Source organism: Pinus tabuliformis, chromosome 2_1, assembly GCF_031772625.1.
Source record: "Pinus tabuliformis cultivar Carrire ecotype Pingquan chromosome 2_1, CPIR1, whole genome shotgun sequence".
NCBI lineage: Eukaryota > Viridiplantae > Streptophyta > Pinopsida > Pinales > Pinaceae > Pinus > Pinus tabuliformis.
Genome location: NC_142299.1, coordinates 167,194,417 through 167,211,106, shown reverse-complemented (window position 1 = coordinate 167,211,106; position 16,690 = coordinate 167,194,417). Strand labels below are relative to the sequence as shown.

At 36.0% G+C, this 16,690-nt stretch overlaps 1 pseudogene; it reads right to left on the bottom strand.

The window, feature by feature from the left end:
* Nucleotides 1–11,557: 11,557 nt before the first annotated feature.
* LOC149199248 (sphingosine-1-phosphate lyase pseudogene) lies at nt 11,558–16,583 on the bottom strand (annotated as a pseudogene).
* Nucleotides 16,584–16,690: the final 107 nt, after the last annotated feature.

The window sequence follows — 16,690 nt, the reverse complement described above, 5'->3', positions numbered from 1 at the left end:
TATCCCCAATGATATTATTTCCAATGTCTTGACTCACCATTCGAATCCAGAGCAGATTATATCAACTCCGCAGGATATCGAAATTAGTGCAGCTAGAGGATCAATTGGTTCTCATATATTCAAGGTATAATTACCTCACTCTCACACATGAGAAATAACAATAGTAACTTTTTCGAGTCATAGAGGAATGATATCAATTCCACACACAGAAAGATAATTTTTAACAACAAATAAGAGATATCAATGCTAAATTGAAAAAGATGTGGCCAATAGTTGTAGACCATGCTTCTAATGCACTAGAATATATTCCTCTTATGAGCCAATGCAATGCATCAACTTCCTTGAAATTTCCTAGATGAAATTGGTTGTTGTGAATAAATATCCGCACCATACTATTTCTGAGTTGCACAAAAAGAATCTTGATGCTACAAAACAATTTAATCAACAACTAGATAAGATTGTAGAGCATGGGTTTACACTTTGATCTTTAATAGAAAACTAAGGATTCTCACAATATCTTGCACCAAGTACAAGATTGGCCAAGGATGTTATCTAGGCACAATCAACCATTATGCAACCTTCATGAGTGGAGTAAAACATTAATGGCAGAAGATCTTTCTACTCTAGACCTTGCAAAACAACAACTCCTTGATTAGGCTAAACAGACATACAATTAGATAGTTTCTTTAAAATAAGAGTTCCAAAAGGCCAAATCTACTATACAGGATGTCAAGCCCTTGGTCCAAGAAAAGCACTTGCAGTTATGTAAGCTTAGTCTCACTGTAGATACCCAATGGAATTCCTTGATTCTGACACATCTCGAGAAACCATATTTGGAGAAAACTAAGCAATTCATTAACTCCACCATGACTGGGACATGGAAAGATAAATTGTATATGTAAAAGTATTTATGCCATAAGGTTTTAGATATTGTCCCAAGTTAGCTCCTTCATTCGAAAGAGAAATGTCTATGCAGGTAAAACAAGGATCAACATTAGTTGAGTGACCATAGGAAGAACCGATTGAAAAAAGAAAAGGATTCAATCAAGGGAATGTCAATAGACTATGGTTGGGGCCTATTGCATCCTTCATTTTTGTGAACAATTTGGAAGGATATAGTTGCGAGAAATAGAAAGTGAAAGCCGAGGAAAACGAATTGTTAATATGGCCAGAAAGAGATAGCATAAAGAAAGAAATGGCAAGCAGAGGACCAAGTATTTACGTTGGAATTTTCCAAATCTACAAAAGTAGGACTGAGTTGCTAAATTTGAAGAGATCAAGCGAATTTGGAGCAAGAAAGTACAGATCTTGTCTAGATGGTTAGAGTTGACTAACTCAAGTGAGCGCAAATGAATCTAGATAAGTTCAAAGGGCCAAAAAATATATATACACATGCAAAGTGAGTTGCAAAGGAGAGAGATTATAGAAGGCCAACATGTTGTTGCAATTAAGATCTGTATTTTACAGATGTATTTCATTGTAATATTTTTTATAATCCTGAGTCTGTAATGAGAATTCCTAGAAGTAGTTTTGAATAAATCTCTCTAAGATTATATGGATTTGTATATGTAATGTTGAGCCAACTTATAAGAAGATATTTTTCTATAGAATTACACGTGTGTGAAATATTTTTTATAATCCTGAGTCTGTAATGAGAATTCCTAGAAGTAGTTTTGAATAAATCTCTCTAAGATTATATGGATTTGTATATGTAATGTTGAGCCAACTTATAAGAAGATATTTTTCTATAGAATTACACGTGTGTTTTATGTATGAATGTGATTGTAACTGTGTGCCCACTTTAAAAAATTAAGATCTCATGTTAAATTATATGTGATGTATTTATTTACTTTTTGCGTAAGTGTTATTCATTAAAATTGTGAATGCTAATGATCTCAATGTATATTTAAATTGAGGAAATTAAGTTTGTCACCTTCTAAACCCTAAATATCACATACAAGTCTTGGCACACCTCAGGAAAGACCTTCCTTTGTAAACGATTGAAAATATTGATTTCATGCTAGACTACAACATTCCCTTTTCTAGCACCATGTTGTTGAACCCTAGCTCTCTACAATAAAAAAATCGCCAATAGAAATGAGGCTCTAGATTTGGATCAGAGATTTGTCAAAAACAATAAATACATTAATAGTTTCTTTGACTAGCAATTCAGGATTTGAGAGACATTCTTTTGGAGTATTTGATGGAGGTGTTGTCAAATTTTTCTTGACAGTATTTTTGCTAGGCATCTTGGTTTCCTTTGGTGCTTTGCCTATTTGTCAAGGAGGTTATGAGGTTATCTCTTGAAACACTTACCAATATTTAGTCATTTCACTGCCTAGTATTTTTTCTAAAATCATTTCCCTAGGAGAATTAGTATAAGGTACTTTCCTTTCTGGTGTAGTTGGCTTCTTTTACACAGGAGCTATCTATTTTGTAGATGAAGTTCCCTATGTTGAAGTCTTCTGTGTAAAATATTTTTGAGATGAAAAACTAGGAGCTTTGGCCATTAGAGCTTATTCTTTTTCTTGTTGTAAGTTTTGTGGAAGTGTAGCTCTCATAGTGTCTTTGTATATTATAAAATATTTATAATGTTTACGAGATAATTATTCAACTCACCTACATACTTATTTATATGAAATAGATTCTTTGAATGTATCGTCATATGCAGAAGTTTCATGAATATACTTTCTGATACCAACATTGGAGGTTATATTCTCAATGATCTTAAAGGGATCATACAATTTCAGGGGAATAGTCGCCAACTTCAAAGCATAAAAGGAATCAACTCCTTTTTTTCATGTCTAAAATTTTGAAGGGAATAAATACCAATCGGAAATAGAAACTTGGGTCACAACTTCTTAGATGAAATTTTTGACTCTAGAGTAATTCTTATACCCATTGTCTAATATGCCACTTCTTTGCAAAGAAGCCCATCTGGTATATAGAGAGGCAGAACTTGAGGAGATTAGTAGCAACCAGTTACTCTAATATATGTGAAATTATCCTCAGTATACCAATCTCCAATTCTTTCTAAACAATCCATAGTAGGTTGGGACATCCTTGGGTGTTTTGTATTAAATAAGGCCTAATGAAATGGGATAATAAAATAATGAAATATTTGGTAAAAATGGTCATAGTTGTTTTCTTCCCACTTTTTATTGTGGTAAAAATTGATGGGCATGGATTCAATAGGTGTCCAACACAAGCCCAAATTTTCTAGAAAGGAGACTGGAAGACAAATGACATCGATAATATATGCAAACATATAAAAAGTAGGATTGTGATTTTGGGTAAGATTCATTTCTTTTAGAAAGTTGATAGCATTCTAGGTAATGCCACTGGATAGGATATCGATGCAATTGAAAGTATAACCCTTTGTGGCTCTCTAAATAAGAGGGACCTAGTCTAAGGGAAAGTGTGAAACACCTCTCATACCATGAATTCTACAGAACATGGAGGCACCATAATTAAAAGGGGGATTTAAAGAAGCTATATCATGTTTGAGAGAGGTTTCCTCTTTGTGTTTGTTCAAATCTCTCCACTAGTCTTTTATTAAACTAGGCATAGCTCTATTAAGTAATCTGTATTCCTCATAACTAAACTTTTATAGAAAATTGGGGTCATAATAGATGTCGGCTTCAAGTAGTTTATACATACCCTAAATATCCTGATCTAGAATGAGCCAACCACTATGTCACGAGAGGCGATAATTTGCCACGTGGTAGTATTGATAATGATTTAATTCCCATTGGATCATTTTTGTGTATGGCAAGATTCTCGGTCTTGCACCTGCTTTGTATAACTTTGACCTTATGATTGTTGCTAATGTGAGTTAGATTTTTAAACCTAATTGGTCCTTTGTCACCACTATAGCATTTGTTTCTTCTTCACTGGTATCTCCTAACTCATCTTCAATGGTCCTATACATACTTTCCTAAGTAGATATGTCTGCGTTTTCTAGAGTTATCATTGTGTCAGAATACATGAAGGAATTTGAATTTTTATCATCAATTTCCTCTAAAACTGGTCTATAAGGTTTCTGTATAGACTTATTTTTCGTGGCTCTACCCATGTCTACAAATTTCAAATAACTTACAGGGTTTTCTCACTATAAATAGAAATGCAACTATGAGAATTCACAGCACAAGAATAGAGATTAAAGCATTCAATTTGAAATAACAATGAATAATTGTCAATAGAACCATTATCATATGCAAAGTCCATTTTGAATTAAAACAAAATGATGTAAAATTAAATTTACATTGCACTAATTGAGTTTCCAAGTGGAATAGACCACGTGAGATAGATAGGTTCCATGCAAATATTGGAGTATGAGGTGACATGTGTGTTGGAAGTATGGCTAATGTGTTGTCCTTGATGGAAACCTACTTGATAAAGGTGTCAACATTATGGTAGTAGGATGATTTTACAGGCAGGTATAGATGTGACAAAGAGAATGAACAGAGGAATATCAGTTCAGTGACAGAGGAATGATAAAGGTGAAGTTTGGGAAAGTATACACAGACCCTATGAAGAAAGGCCGCGTACATACGTAGGTATGGTGAAGCAATGTCGGTACATAATCTACACCATCGTAATTAAAATATCAAGGGTATTTACCATGGTATTGACCCATAGTATTGAGTGTGACAACGAACATTTGATCCCTTCAAAGAATACCATCGGAATTACTAAGGGATTGGCTAAGGCTCATACTATATAAGGAGATGGAGATCAAAGTGTTATGTGTACAAGGGATGTATTATTGATGAATGATTTGATATGAAACAAGTGTGCAACAAGGAGCATGGAGAAGGCTCATATCTAGTGGATCTGAAAGTATAGTAGAGACTAATCAATATGCTTGCTTGATATTTTATGATTATGACTAATAATGATAGATCTATGGTGGTAATGTTACTTTGACATAAATGTGTGATAGTAAGGTTTGCGGAGTGCGTTTTGTGATTGCAGTGAAGGAATGATTTAGTGATTACAAATCTATACACGGGTTTGTCTCTTAGAAGTTGGGTACATATGTGGATCTGCTTTTGGGTAGTCGGGTATACATTCTGTGAAAGTTATCAATCTATACGCAGGTTTTCTTCATGGGAAGCACATACATATGCAGATGTGTTTTGTAAAAGGCATGTATATCTGCTAGGCGTTTTGCAGTATGAGTTTTTTTATGATGTTTGATTTGTTTTGTTATGTTTGTTGTTGTATGTCGATGAAGTCTCTCTTATGATCATCTTTATTTGATAGTGCTGATTGGGTTGAATTGATTATGAAATAGAAGTTGACTAAGTGATGATGCTATTATGTGGTGATCTATATTTGGTTTAGTGATTTGTATTGGATTCAGTATCTGATTCAGTGGTGCAGTGATTCAGATTCAGTTATTAGTGTTTTGAGATTTGTACTCCATTAGTCTTCAAGGGAATCACATAAATAAGTGGGTATGATTCAGAATATTACCATATACATTTTGACATGTGATTGATCATAGTTTGTAGTGATAGGATCTGATTTCTGTGATGAACAGTATGTGGTCTGGAATTTTGATGAATGGGTGTACAATGATCTAATTTCTTTGGTTGATTGAGATTCAGTGCTTCATTTATGAATATTTATTGAATGATTTGATTCATTTGGTTCAGTGATTTAGTGATATGATACAATGATTGATTTCAGAGTTATTACTTGATATTGGGCATAAATGATGGAAGTGGGTCCAGTCTGAAAATATGATGAAAAATGGCCTATAGGTTTGATGTTATGAGTCAGGTGGATCCTATATGAAAGTTTATGAAATGTGGTCCACAGAGGTGTTGAGGGTTGCATCCTTTAGTGAGGGAGTCAAATCTTCCTTCTGGTGGTAGCTGGTAAATCTATTCATGAGGTAAGAACTCCCTTTTGGTAGGAGATGGTAAATGAGATCACGGGGTTGGAGCTCCCTTCCAGTGGTCGCTGGAGAATGAGAGAAGGTTGTCTCCTTCTATAGGTGGGTGCATGCGTACTGGTATGAGTCTATGCTAGTACAATATTGTAAGATGTTTTCCTTTTATAATAAATGATGAAGACAGATACGATGAAAGAGGTGGTTTTCTCCCACATTGGGTTTCCACCTAAAAATCCGGGTGTCCTAATGTGTTGTTGTATTGCTTAGGTATGATGGTTTATTCTGTTCTTACTTCTCATGATTAATTTTTAATTAAAGGCTAATGAAGTAATGATACATTGGTTAAATTAGAACATATGATGAAATATATTAAAATTTAGTTAACTGGATATACCTTGTTTTCCTTCACTAAAGTCACTTACATACGTTAGTTTACTGAATGAAAGTAGCATGTAAAAATATGAATAAGAACTAAAAATTTGAAGTGAGTTTTAAAACACTGATTCACCCCACCCCCCGCCCCCCGCTTAGTATTTTTACCAACAATTGGTATTAGAGAAGGTCCCTCAGTAGAAGCTTGAACACTTAAGGAATATCCGTCAACATGAGTATTCAAAGAGTATTTTCTATCGGTCCACGTTTATTTAATGGAATTAACTTTGTCTTTTGGAAAGTTAGAATGAGGGAATACTTGCAAGAAGTTGGAATGGGTGTATGGGAAATTGTTGAAGGTGGATATCAATATCCAACCTTTATTCCCATAGATACTGTAGGGAAGAAACAATATGAAACCAATAAAAAAGTTGTAATTACCATCTTAGGAAGTCTGGTCGAGTCGAAATTTGTGAAATTCATGTAGCTGAACACCACAAAGGCAATGTGGTATAAGCTTATCCAAAGTTATGAAGGTGATACCAAGGTAACAAGTGTTAAACTTCAAACATTTATAATTCAATATGAGACACTTAAAATGCATAATGATTAAAGCATTGCAGCATTTTTCCTTAGAGTAGACAAGATTTTTAACTCAATGAGAAATCTCGGTGATGAAATAAAGGATGCTACTATTGTTGAAAGTATTTTTAGATCACTAACTATGTGGTTCGATTCCAAATTCTCTACTATTGACGAAATGCAGGATTTCAAAAATCTCAATGTTGAGAAGCTCCATGGGATCCTAAGAGCCTTTGAGATGTGAAAAGGAGGTCCATCATATATGTGAGAAGAAGATTTCAAAGCCACACATAAATTAAAAGAGAAGGAATCTCCTAAATATATAAGCTACATATCAAATGAGGAAGAAGAAAATTTGTGAGGAAATTGCAAGTGGGAAATGGAAAATTCAGAGGTAAGCTTCCTTTTAAATGTTTTTCTTATGGAAGAGTAGGCCATTATGCATCCAATTGTCCATATAAATACATCCATAAATAGAATGGAAAGAATGTTGCTAAAAATAAGTTCTCTGACAAGAAAATCTTTTACTCTAATGAAGATAGTCATAGCACATTCAATGACAAGGAAATTTCAGATTCAAATTCTAACAATCACTATCAAGTACTTATGGCTCTTGAAGATTATTCAATTAATGAATCAGATAGTTTTGAGGTATATGATTTAATGAAAGCACTAAAAGAGAATGATAAGCTCAAGAATTTTAACAAATAATTGGAAACAAAATGAAACGGTATGATTGAGGAATCAAACATGTTAAAGATGGAATTAGAATCAACCAATAGAAGAATAGAAAACATAAGAAAACAACTTCAAGAAAATGAAAAACATTGTGAAACATTAGAATCTGAAGTTATGACCCTAAAGGAAGATTATGAGAATATCAACAAATGGAAAAAGGCATATGAGTCTCTAGTGAATATTATTAATGAACAACGCTCTCCTCTAATCAAAATTGGAATTGGGTACAACCATATGGCTTCACATACACAATGTGATTAAAAAATAAGTATAGTGATGATCAAAGGAAAATTGAATCAAGCCACACATCTGAAAGAAAATCTCCTAGATCAAGGTCAAGATCAGTCCCTAGGCACAAAGGATGGTTTTATGGATATCATTTCTCTTGTAACTCAATTGGGCATAAGGCCACTAATTTCACGTCAAGTATGTAGAATAGAACCAGGAGATGGGATAAGTTTTAGCACATAATTAGAAATTGCAAGAAGATCTGGAGGAGGAAGGAACATGAGTTAGAAACGTAGAGAATATTGACCCTATTGCAGTCCATTTTTTTTAAAGCTTACTTCTCGCAGTGACTACAGAAGTAATGTGAGGTACATGACCTCATAAAAAACTGATGATGACTATCATGTCCTTGGAATAATTGGTGTATAATCTAAGGGGGAGCTATAATTTCATGACGATTCCCATTCATGTTTCTTATATTACTGACAGTGCATTTGATGTAGTGACAATGAATAGGAACATACAATACAAGCTCGAGGGAGTTGTGGCTATGAAAATTCAGCATTTTACTTTCTGTACGCAGATCTTATTAAGGATAGTTGCGTATGTTTCTTTGAGATGAAGAAACATTGGGATAGACTCAAGGAGAGGTTCTAATATGCTTCAGTCAGTTATTATTTGAGTTTTTGGTTTTGACATTGGTTGGTTACCGTTTGTTGATGCTGAGATACTAATTAGAAGTGGTATTGGCTTATCATAGTTTATGAGTTGTTGCAATATGACATTTTTGATGTGCTTCTTTTGATGGCTTTACTGATTGATGAAGATGGATATGATCATACTAGATAGTGAATAGCTGGAACAAGTTTAGGGGGAGCATTTTCTATGCTTCTAATAATGCATTTTTGGCATTATAATTTCTTGATCATTTCATGTTGCATGATGATGTTCATGATAAGTATATATATCATTTATCATGTTTAGTAATTGTTGTTGAAGACACATACACTATTGTTATTTTTTCATTAGTGATGATGAAGTCATGGATAAAGTTGCACTTAGTGAAGTTAATTCTACATGAAGAGGTTGTGCATGCTATAGTCCTTAATGACATTGTTTGATGATGTTGATTTTATGATTCACTCACTACTTATATGCTATTGTCATTATGTCTTCTTGTTGGTGAAGTTATGGGTGATTCCTATATATATTGCTTGAAATTTATGTGAAAAGTTGTTATGATGTTGTTTCATGTGATATGGTGTTGATGCATGAAAATATATGTTGTTGCAAAAGATTTATATTCCTTTGATGTACATGGATTGTGGTTCTTCCTACAAATGGAAAGGGCATGTTGACCTTGATGATATGAGGTCAATGGGATGAGTGGCTGACATAACTTTATTGCACTTCTACTCTAGTGCTTGGTGATGGTTGGAGACATTGATGCTGAAGAAGATTGATGCTACATTGTCCTATCTTGCTTCATGATAATGATATTCATTTTGTAGGATCTTATATGGTGTATGATTATTGTTGATGACTATCATGGTCATACTATCTCACTATTGAGGTCTTTGGTTTTGGTTATAAATTTTATATCTATCTCTTGATGCAAAGGTCATGTAAAGACCCATGATGTAATAATTGTAATATTCAATCATGTTTGGACTATTGGGTACAAGTTAATTATATATGTAATCCCATTATTTTAGGTATTTGATGTAATATTGAGTCAAATATGTATCCCCATTATGTTGGGTGATTGATGTAAGTGTTATCACAAAATCAGGTACTGAAGGCTGCCAATCAGCAAGATTCTGTGTAACTATTTCAAACCAGGCTTTAGACTAAGGCTTAGCCTCCTTAGTCAGAGAGGGCTCTCTCACAGACTATGAATATTGACTAACGACAAGGAAAGATGGCTAACTCTTAAAAACACATGAAAAATAAGCTGGTTGGACAAATATCAAAGTGATTCCCATTGGGCTTATGGAGTCTCACACATCTCAGCAAACAAAAAACACTATCCTTTCATAGAAATCAGGGCACTTTACATCTAATGTTCAAATATAACTTACATAAAACACAGTTTGCCAAGGCATACAGGAAGTCAGAGCATGACACATGAGTTCTGAGTGATTATGCAGTAACAAAACTGTAAAAGAACACTAAAGAGAATAAACCGTCATACATTTGAACCATTAGATCTATTGTGAATCCTGAGAAGAAACAACAGTCATTTGTATTACTGGAATTTGCTATACATAAACCAAAATAGTCTTGTCTTTTCTCAAAAAACATCCAACCCTTATTACATCCAAGTCTGATCTATATATAGGGATACATTCTTAACCACCTTGAGCTTCCTCCTCCAGCATGAGGCGAGCTCGAAGGTTGCTATTAACTACTCCTATCTTCTGTTTAACTAACTCATTAAATACATAAGTACTGAACTGTAATTACAAAGAGTCCTAATTTAATCAAAACTCAAAATCTGTCCTCCTCGTAGCATGATTCCTTCTTGATTCTTGACATCAGTCTTCTTTCTATTTTGGCCGAGATATCTTGGAGGAGAATGCAATGAACAAGCTGGCTTTGGATACTGGCTGCGTAGATGGTTCATTAATCCTCAAGATAAGTCCCCTGTTTTCCCGGTCCTTGTTTCCCACCATCCTTCGAAAGTTAAGCAACATGTTCCCAGCTCTTTAATACCCCAAAATTGATGAGCATCACCATATTTCAGATGTGTTGGAGGCCTTGTTGACTGAACAGGTGTATAAACCAAAATCTCCTTATGCATTTCCTATCAGAACCCTAATAACCGGTAATAAAGTACCTTTATCAAGGTTTAACTAAAGACAAAAATATTTCACCTTTTCCAAAGGCACACTTGTCATTCTCTGAATAGCTAGGATAGTCTTATGTGGTCTCTCTTATGTTCCTTAGGCATTTTCTTAAAAAATTTGCTGATTTGTCAATCATAATTGATTGGCTCAACTGAAACATGCAGCTACAGCAGTTTCGTAGCGCGCTACGAAACTGCTGTGTAATTTAAAAAACACAGCTTCAACCTAAAATTTGACTGTCTTCAAGTAACAAGGAAGAAGAGATGTATGCCAATCATTGACAATGAAAATAAAACCCTTCCCATGAGGTCCACTAAAGTGTTCACTGCTTGAGAGCTTAATAATCTTTGGAGCTTCAATAGCTGCCTGACATAAGAGGCTAAAACGAAGTTCATTGTCTTGAGTTTTTATCCCTGAACAAAAGATAACTGCCTCAGAAGGTTTATGATCTTCTGCTTCAACACCATCATCTGTTAAAATGCCACATTCCGCTGCAATTGCTTTAGCTGTGTTAATATTGTCACCAGTGACTATCCTCACTGTAATACCTGCCATATCATGCTGTGGAGATGCTTTCTCAGATATGACTTCCATTAATTCACTCAGTTCCATGCCAAAGTCAATCAAAGAAACAACAGTACATCTGTTGCAGAAGAAATCAAGCTTTGTCATGCGAATGTTCATCTGAGTGTCTGTTCCATCATAGTGAGGAGAGTTGGGCTACCTTGTAACAAATGTGACATTCACAAAATCAGATACATCTTCCTCTTTGGTTTTTTCCCCTCCTACGGGTAAATTCCAATCAAAAGTTCATATTTGGAACTTGTAAGAGGGGTTCCAAAGTCATGTGATGAATTTTGTTTTGGTGTCGAGGGGAAAGAACTTAAGATGCTTTACTGTCCATATATTCAATCAGCAAATCCTGCACCATCCCTCTGTCTGGCATCTTTCCAGCAGCTCCATATATTGGAGCCATGCCATCTTCAAATGCACTTGGATTTTCTTGCACAGTTGTAACTGCTTCTTTCAGATCTTTCAAGCAATCTTCTGCTATAAGGGTATGCTGAAGAGTCAGACATATGTGTATGTTGTTAGGTCTTTGTAAAGCATTTAGATGCCATCCTCGTGTTGACAGAACATCATTCACTTTAAAAATATCGAGCTTATCTGATCCAAATGCAATGACTGTCATGTCTGGTCTTCCCACAACGAATAGTTCTGGAATTAGCTTTATTCCTTCCTGAAAAGTTTTTGATACTTCCATTACTTTTCTCACTGCCTCCAGATATCCTTCCTCCCTAACACTCATCATAGCTGCCCAGGCACCAGCAATAAGACCACCAGGTCTGCTTCCAGCAATAGTTGGTGAAACATAAAGACCTCCTTACCACTCCGTTACAGCCACAAATTGTTGCTTTCTGATTTCATGATTGCGATACAGCACAACACTTGTGCCCTTTGGCCCTAGGCCATACTTGTGAGTATCCACTGATATTGAAGTTACTCCTTGAACAGTGAAATCAAAAGGTGAAATTGGATACCCTAATTTGCGAGTAAAAGGAAGCACAAAACCTCCAAGGCAGAGATCAACGTGAAAACAAATACCCTAGCGCAAGACCAAGTCTCCAAGTTCTTCGATGGGATCAATGATACCATGAGGAAAACCCGGTGCTGAGCCAACAATCATAACCGTATTCTTGTTCAAATAACGCTGGATTGCTTTTACATCTTCTTGGAAATCTTCATTTACCGGTACACGCCATAGCTTGATTTTAAGGTATTGGGCCGCTTTATCATATGCAGAATGGGCAGATTCTGGAATTATCATTTCTGGTTTCATAATTCCCTTCTTGACTTTCATATAATCCCATGAAGACTTTACTGCAAGTATAATACTTTCTGTGCCTCCCGAAGACATATTACCACAAACTTGTCCTCCAGATGCTTTTTCTCTACTACCAAACATGCTTGCTGTCATTGCTACCACCTCACTCTCAAATCGTGCTATACTTGGGAAAACGCTCAAATGCAGCGGGTTGGTGTGAGAAAACATGGAATATGCTTCATTTATCAGTGAAAAATGTCCTTCGGATTCACTCCCACCAATATACACTGTACCAGAGCATCTTCCTTGCCATCGCACATCTTTTGACTTCTCAAATTTCAACCTTTCTATGACTCCTATACCAAGACCAGCCCTTGGCAGCTCAGTTTGCCAATTTTCTCGTCCAGATTTAACACTAGACTGCATCTTGTCAACAACCTTTCCCTTCTTCCATTCGATGTGGGTCGGAGAGCATGGCCTCCATTAATTTCCCGAGGAAGCCTGTAACGAAGTAGTTGTTCCTCAGAGGTTATCGTTGCAGTGATTTTCATCCTTATTGCATTTGCACCTTCTGTAGTTTTCGACAGGAGATCAAGAACTCCAATTATACCTTTGCCAACACCTTGAACAAAACCCTCCACACCAGATGATCTGGCACCTACAAGTGGCTTTGTTACAATACCTGTAACTCCGCGAAATAGTCCTTTGCAAAAGCCCCTTTGATGCCAACAGAGCCTGCACGTGTCAAGACTGACATGTAAGACCTTACACATGCTATTCCCGTAAAATTCTTGCAGAAAATATGACAGCTGGTGTGAGATGTGCTATGGATCAGCATGAATTCCCCATTTCGTAGCGCAGCCAGTGCAAAGTCGGTGTTTTTCGCTACGAAATCACTAAAACAGGTAGCGCTGCGAAACTGCTAAAGGATTGTTGCGCTGCGAAAACACTTTGTCCTTAAGCTAGTCTGAGCAATTTTGGCAACAAAATTTTCAGTGATAACAGTGGCTCCACTTGGGATAGTGCGCCCTTGTGGTACACTAAGAACTCGCAGGTCCAGTGCCTTATCTATTTATGACAAACAGAAATTTGCTTGACAAGCATCCCTTTCAAGCTTCTGGGGCATTCACCTTGGGCTTAAGCTTGCTGATCACTGTTAGGAAAAAGAAATCTACATCTATTAAAAAAAATGCTCAGTCAACCTTGAGCTTATTTGCATTTACCTACCTACCTACCCTAACAATTTCAACTTCTTTCTGCTCAATCTATGTGAAATTTCCAATGTAGCCAATCTTCTGTTTTATCTGATATTTGATTTCTTTGACTGCATCGGAGTTCAGAGCCAATATGATAGTGTGATGACCGCTGCCACTGAAATTGTCTCTGATCTTTATAGGAAAACTGAAACACTGGAGAGTAAAACTCTTCCATGTAATCAGCTATAGGATCCCAGAATACATGATCAGCTTGATTTTTCTTGTAACTTTCCGGCTGTGCAAACTGATCTTCAACAACAGTGTACAGTTCCTCAATCGTGAAAGAGAAAGGAACCAGCATTCTCTCCTTGCGTTCTGCCATAGAAAACTTCTGAAAATAATGATCATGATTATGAAAACTATATGCCTGAATTTGACCTTCTAAACCTTCAATTTCTTTCTCAATGTCCTCAGCAACTTCATCCAAAAATCTCATCTTATCCTCTGCCTTGCAGTCAAAGGATTTTAGATATGAGGACAAGGACAAAGGAAAATTTTCATTTGTTTCTCCATTACTATGATCATTATTCCATTGTTTGAAACCTTGAACTGAAGGAGAGTTTGCCACCACCTCTGACCTATCTATCCATTCCTCCAAAAACATAAGCCAAAAGTCTTGAAATGACTTAATGGATTTGATAGGAAAGCTTTCAATCCACTGTTTGCATTTCCCTTGAAGTGAATCATAGAACAACATAATGCAAACATCCTCATGTTTTACTCTAAGAAGCTCAGCAAAATGACAGAAATCTGTTATATGCTTCAGAGTTAAACTCAAATCTTCTCCATTGAATTTTGGACCATTCCTTAGAAAATATGCATCCTTGGGAAAATGATTTGGGAAACCATGAATTCCTGAAAAATCTATGCATGCATACCTTGAAATAAGAATGGTAGCATCTGGGTCCTTCATAACTCCAGTGGAATCACCATGAACCTATGAATTTCGAATTCTTCAACAATGGAGTCGCCAAGGTAGTTTTGCAGCCTCGAAAACCTTCTGAGCTCCTGCTACCTTCAGAAGTTCAGCTTCATGATTTCGGGAAAGAATAATCTTCAGGCTCCCGGCAGACGCACCAAAATGTTATCACAAAATCAGGTACTGAAGGCTGCCAATCAGCAAGATTCTGTGTAACTATTTCAAACCAGGCTTTAGACTAAGGCTTAGCCTCCTTAGTCAGAGAGGGCTCTCTCACAGACTATGAATATTGACTAATGACAAGGAAAGATGGCTAACTCTTAAAAACACATGAAAAATAAGCTGGCTGGACAAATATCAAAGTGATTCCCATTGGGCTTATGGAGTCTCACACATCTCAGCAAACAAAAAACACTATCCTTTCATAGAAATCAGGGCACTTTACATCTAATGTTCAAATATAACTTACATAAAACACAGTTTGCCAAGGCATACAGGAAGTCAGAGCATGACACATGAGTTCTGAGTGATTATGCAGTAACAAAACTGTAAAAGAACACTAAAGAGAATAAACAGTCATACATTTGAACCATTAGATCTATTGTGAATCCTGAGAAGAAACAACAGTCATTTGTATTACTGGAATTTGCTATACATAAACCAAAATAGTCTTGTCTTTTCTCAAAAAACATCCAACCCTTATTACATCCAAGTCTGATCTATATATAGGGATACATTCTTAACCACCTTGAGCTTCCTCCTCCAGCATGAGGGGAGCTCGAAGGTTGCTATTAACTACTCCTATCTTTTGTTTAACTAACTCATTAAATACATAAGTACTGAACTGTAATTACAAAGAGTCCTAATTTAATCAAAACTCAAAATCTGTCCTCCTCGTAGCATGATTCCTTCTTGATTCTTGACATCTGTCTTCTTTCTGTTTTGGCCGAGATATCTTGAAGGAGAATGCAATGAACAAGCTGGCTTTGGATACTGGCTGCGTAGATGGTTCATTAATCCTCAAGATAAGTCCCCTGTTTTCTCGGTCCTTGTTTCCCACCATCCTTCGAAAGTTAAGCAACATGTTCCCAGCTCTTTAATACCCCAAAATTGATGAGCATCACCATATTTCAGATGTGTTGGAGGCCTTGTTGACTGAACAGGTGTATAAACCAAAATCTCCGTATGCATTTCCTATCAGAACCCTAATAACCGGTAATAAAGTACCTTTATCAAGGTTTAACTAAAGACAAAAATATTTCACCTTTTCCAAAGGCACACTTGTCATTCTCTGAATAGCTAGGATAGTCTTATGTGGTCTCTCTTATGTTCCTTAGGCATTTTCTTAAAAAAATTGCTGATTTGTCAATCATAATTGATTGGCTCAACTGAAACATGCAGCTACAGCAGTTTCGTAGCGCGCTACGAAACTGCTGTGTAATTTAAAAAACACAGCTTCAACCTAAAATTTGACTGTCTTCAAGTAACAAGGAAGAAGAGATGTATGCCAATCATTGACAATGAAAATAAAACCCTTCCCATGAGGTCCACTAAAGTGTTCACTGCTTGAGAGCTTAATAATCTTTGGAGCTTCAATAGCTGCCTGACATAAGAGGCTAAAACGAAGTTCATTGTCTTGAGTTTTTATCCCTGAACAAAAGATAACTGCCTCAGAAGGTTTATGATCTTCTGCTTCAACACCATCATCTGTTAAAATGCCACATTCCGCTGCAATTGCTTTAGCTGTGTTAATATTGTCACCAGTGACTATCCTCACTGTAATACTTGCCATATCATGCTGTGGAGATGCTTTCTCAGATATGACTTCCATTAATTCACTCAGTTCCATGCCAAAGTCAATCAAAGAAACAACAGTACATTTGTTGCAGAAGAAATCAAGCTTTGTCATGCGAATGTTCATCTGAGTGTCTGTTCCATCATAGTGAGGAGATTTGGGCTACCTTGTAACAAATGTGACATTCACAAAATCAGATACATCTTCCTCTTTGGTTTTTT